The sequence below is a fragment of the Gorilla gorilla genome, chromosome 13, assembly GCF_029281585.2.
Source record: "Gorilla gorilla gorilla isolate KB3781 chromosome 13, NHGRI_mGorGor1-v2.1_pri, whole genome shotgun sequence".
Taxonomy (NCBI): Eukaryota; Metazoa; Chordata; class Mammalia; order Primates; family Hominidae; genus Gorilla; species Gorilla gorilla.
In genome coordinates, this window is record NC_073237.2 from 28,316,236 (window position 1) to 28,321,464 (window position 5,229).

Below are 5,229 nucleotides of genomic sequence, written 5' to 3' on the forward strand. Positions count from 1 at the left end.
CACTGTAGCTGACAGCCCCACCAAGACCATGTTAAGTGGGAAAGGAGTTTCCTACAGGAACCACAAAAAGGGGTATAGAAAAGTAGAAAAGTGGTCTGCATGAACAAAAACAGCCCACAGCAATCCACTTCATAGATTTGTCATGAGACAATGAATTTAAAGCATTTTGCATGGTGCCTGGCACTTAAGTATCATAAATGTTAATTATTACCATAACTGAGAGACAAACAAATGAAGGGAAATAATAAATGAATAATGGTTGAACATACAGATGAACAGGTCACAATGAATATATGAAAAAATAAATGAAAGATGAAAGAAGGAAGAATGGGCTGATGAAGAGATAAAGATGAGTGGACATATAGACACATGGATGGATGAATGGATGGATGGATGGATGGATGGGGCAGAAAAATACAGGCAATTAAATCTGCTCCACTATATACTCTAGATCTGGAATGGGAAACAGAATAGCACTCCACAATAGTGTCTTCTGAGAGGTCTATCTCTTGGGTCTGGCAGAACAGTTCTCTGGGTGACCGTACACTGACCCAGTTCTCCTCCCTTTCTCACTTGGAATGCAAAATCTTGAGATTAGGAAGAGGTGACAGAAACAGATAAGGAACAGGCTCTCTTCTAGTCCCACCCCAGAAACAATATCCTTCAATGTTTTAGCCCAGGAATTCACATTGCCCTGGGGTATAAAACCCAAGGCAGGCTGCTTTCTGGAGTCCTTGGCTGCAGTGCAAGTGCAGCATAGGCAGATGAAACCATCTGCCCTGGGCAGCTTTCCTGAGCCTTGGGGGCTGCCTCTCAATTAATCCTGGGATTCTGTTTCCCTTGCTGCCTACCTGAGAGTAATAAATCCATTTCATATAACTTGTTGGATGTGTTCTCCCACTGGACTCAGACAAATTGGCAACCAGTACACAGTAAGCCTGCTTCTCAGGACTCCCTCATTCCTTTCTTTTCCTGTTACTCTGTGAGCAGACCAAACCCTCTCCTCAAAAATCCCTCTCAATTCCCAGGATAGGGAGGCCACGGTAGAGAATGGGCATGTTCTAGGCCAAGTTCTCCTCCAGCTATTCTAACTCAGCTCTGGGGCATAGGAAAATGGGTCAATAAGGGAGAGGGACAGTGCTGGCTGGGCCAGGAAGGTGAAGTCCTAGAGTCCAGAGATGAGAGATAGGGGAGCTGAACCTGCTTCCAAAGAATGTTCCCTTTAGCTTCACTTTCCAAGGGAGGAATGGATCTCAGATGGTGGATATATAGGCACTGTGATGGGCCCAGGGAGGTCTGGAGAATCTGGGAGGGGACCTTCTCATCCTTACGCTGCTCTTGTGATTGTCCCTCAGGGAATCTAAGGGGTGGCTATGTCCCATCTTTCCCACTCCTCCTACTCCCAGGTATCTTAGTACTACAGAGAAGAGCTGGCAGTGAGGAACCTAGGGAAGAGACACATTCCTACCTCTGACCCTAATCTTGAACCAAACCCTGACTCCCAGCCTTGAGACTGACGGCTCAAATGCCTCCAAAGGAGCAACATCACAAACCTTGCAAATCTTCCCCTAATGGTAATAGTGCAAACTCTCCTCCCCTTGTCCAAACTGCTTATTGCTGAGATTCTCGGAGCTGAAGCCAAAAAGTGAAAAACAGGTGCAGTCTACTGCGGAGAGTTGTGAAAGAGAAAAGAGTTTCCTCCACAAAAAGGGAGAGAGAGGCAATAGGGAGCTATCCAGTGGGAAAGTATTCTGCTACCAACTCATGGACTGCAATTCACTTCTGACACTAGCCACGTAGAGTTAGCACCAGATTCCACAGGTTTAAGGGAAAGGTCCCCAACAAGACTGTCCCCAGTTTAGATACCAGCCACAAGTAGGGTCTCCAAGCCACCCACATTTCTGGCCAACTGGCTACAAGTCTGAGAAGTTCCCAAAACCCGTCAGTTTTGATAATTTGCTAGAGTGACTCACAGAACTCAGGAAAGTGCTGTTTAATTAGTTTATTAAGGGCATAAATCAGAAACAGCCAAATGAAAAGACACACAGGATGAAGTCTAGGAGGGTCTCAAATGCAGAACTTCTCTCAGTGGTTTCTCCTTGTGGAGACATAAGGTGCATCAGCCTCCTGGGACATCAATGTGTTCATCAACCAGAAAGTTTTATGAGCTTTGGTGTCCAGAGTTTTTTTTTGAGATTTCCTTACATCAGCATAATTGAATTACTGGCCACATACCTGAATTCAATCTGCAATGCCCCCTTCCTCCCCAGAGGTCAGCCTGGCCCAGAGTCTCAACTCTCTAATCCCATGGTTGGTCTTTACTGTGACCAACCTCTAACCTGAGTCATCTCATCTCTTAGCATAAACCCAGGTGTGTTCCAAGGGGCTCATGAGTAATAAAGACACTCCTATTACTTGGGAAATTCCAAAGGTTTAGTCTCCCTCTCAGGAGCCAGGGACAAAGGGCAGTCAAATTCTTTATTACACACCATTAGGGAAGGAAGTTTCTGAACATAGAAAATGAAAGTTTTAAGGGGCCATAAATAGGAGACAGCCACAGCCTCCTACAGATCCACACACACTCATGGACCCTCAGTCTTCCAAGGACTCCCTCGCCCTCATGATCATGATCCCTCTCCTGCTTGCTCTCCCCATCCAACCTCACACACAGTCTCACAGACTCCACACAAGCAGAAGGCCTCCTGCACACCCATGCACACCTGCTGCTCCCAGGGACTCTCCTCATTTGTCCATCTCTGCTCATCCTCCATGGCCTCTTGTGTGTGTGGCAACACTCCTCTTCTCAGCATATTGGTTTTCTTGCCATGAGTGAGTAAAATGGGGCAGGGGTTAAACGGTAAGGTGAGGGGCATGGCAGGGATCAATGTGCAGGTCTCAGGGAGTCTGTAAAGGAAGCTGAGTTCATGTTGTGAATCCAAAAGTATCTGAGATGGGTCTCAATCAATCTAGAAAGTTTATTTTGCCAAGGTTGAGCACACACTCATGACATGATACAGCCTCAGGAGGTTCTGACAACACGTGCTAAAGGTGGTCGGCGCACAGCTTGGTTTTATACATTTTGGGGAGACATGAGACATCAATCAATACGTGTAAGGTGTACACTGGTTCAGTCTGGAAAGGCGGGACAACTCGAAGTGGGGGCTTCCAGGTCACAGGTAGATAAGAGACAAAAGGCTGCATTTTTGGGGGTCTTTGATCAGCCTTTCACTGAATACACAATTTACATGGAGTGGGGAGTAAAGGAATAGTCACACTGATGCCTTAGTCTGGCTCAGTGGATCTGCATTTTTGCATAAACAATAGGGCAGAAGAAGCAATCAGATACACATTTGTCTCAGGTGAGCAGAGGGATGACTTTGAGTTCTGTCTATTGTCCTGCACCTGTGAAGATAAGCTATCAGTTTACATTGCCAGGGTGAAATTCAACACAACTGTTTTAAGGTAAAGATCTTGAGGCCCATAAGGAATTTCCCTGTGGACAAATTGTGAGGGAGGTATGTAGCTTTTTCTTTGTAGCTATCTCTTTTAGGAATAAAACAAGAGGCAGGTTTGCCTGACACAATTCCCAGCTTGACTTTCCCCTTGGTTTAATGATTTGGGGGTTCTGAGATTTATTCTCCTTTCACAATGTCAACATCCAGGTCCTGAGACTGATATGCACCTGAGACTGTACATATGCCAAATGGGTGTGCCCTTGTGATGACTTTACGTCCTGTGTGACATGGGTATACCTGTGCATTGTGTGTATTCCTTTGCAGTCTATGTGTGTGCCTGTGTGGTGTGGGTATGCCTATGCCCTTTGTGTGCACCTGTGTGATGTAGATGTGCCTGTACCCCAGCTGTTTCTGTATGTATCAGTGCCTGGATGGGTCCTGGAGCCTCTGGCTGCTCTTCTCTTTATAGGCTCTGTCTCTCTAACCTGGACTTCTCAGAGGAAGAAGAGAACAGTGCATGTGGGTGGAGTAGAGAGCAACACTAAAGCTCTGGACACAGATATCCCAAGTTCCAGTCAGGGCTATGGCCTTCCCATCTTGAGCCCTAAAGCTAATACTCACTCCCTAGCTCTGGGTGATACCAACAACTCTGGGGACTCTGCCTCTTAGCAAATCAACACCCAATTCCTGGGAACATTTTTGGTGCCTTCTGCTACCTCCTCTTCAGGGATGGCTGCAGGGCACTTTGTCCTATGAGTCGGGGTGGAGAATGTCCAGTCTCCTCCCCTCCCAATCACTTCCTCCATCATCCAGGTCTCCATTCACCATGTTACTTCCTTCACTTCTCCTTGCCCAATCCCTCCCACAAGGAAGCCCCTAAAACAGGTTCCCAGATCTGGTCCCCAGCATCTGCCCCTCACACCAGGGCCTTTCGGGAAGATGAGTTCTACGGCTCCATTCTCTCTGACTCCAGATTCACCACACTGAAAGGCAGCCTCTAGACCAGCCCTGGATGGATTGCACAAACTGGAGACTGCGGAAGACCTCTGCCAAGGAAAGCCTGGCCCTCCCCAGTCCTGTCTGCCCCCTCTGAGCCCCGTCTAAGATTACAGCCCATGGCCCTTCCTCTCCTTCCTTTCCCAGAGCAAGAGCCACAGCAGTTAGCCCATGAGAGTGCCAGAGACAGCCCTGGCCTGAGGAACCAAGGACCAGAAGGGAAGACCAGGCCTCTAGTTCCTCGGCACCAGACCTGACCCAGCCAGGCCTGGAGTGTCAACATGAGTGTGAATGTGAGTGAAAGGGTGAACGTGGTGAAAGCATAGCTTCCGAACTCCCAGACTGCAGTGCTTCCAATAAAACCACCTAGCACCCATGGATCTCTCTGTCTGCTATCTGTATGTGGCTCAGACAAGGGAAGACAAGAATGAGAGGGAGAAAGAGGGTGGGATGGGGGGAGAGAAGAGGGGTATCCATTCCTCACATTTCAACCAGAGGAAACTTTCACCCCACTTATTTCTGGTCACTCCCTCCTATACAGTCAGCCCAGCCCCAAGACTGTCTTTCCCCTTACTCAAACCAACTACAGCTCAGTACTGGGCCTTGACTGGGATGTCAGAGGTCTGGGGCAGCTATTTCCAACCTCCCACACTGGGTTGATTGCCCTTTCTTGACACCTTCTACTTCTTCCAGCCAGCCTGCTCCATTTATAGTAAGAATCTCACTATTCTCTTTTGATCCTCCCAGGTCTACCCCTACCTCTCAGAGGGCAGACAAG

At 47.8% G+C, this 5,229-nt stretch overlaps 1 long non-coding RNA gene across 1 annotated transcript; it reads left to right on the forward strand.

Annotated features, from left to right (window-relative positions):
- Window positions 1–3,709: 3,709 nt before the first annotated feature.
- Window positions 3,710–4,830, forward strand: LOC109028320 (uncharacterized). The gene is made up of 2 exons (XR_002007332.4): window positions 3,710–3,974; window positions 4,429–4,830. It is a non-coding gene; the product is annotated as an uncharacterized lncRNA (long non-coding RNA).
- Window positions 4,831–5,229: the final 399 nt, after the last annotated feature.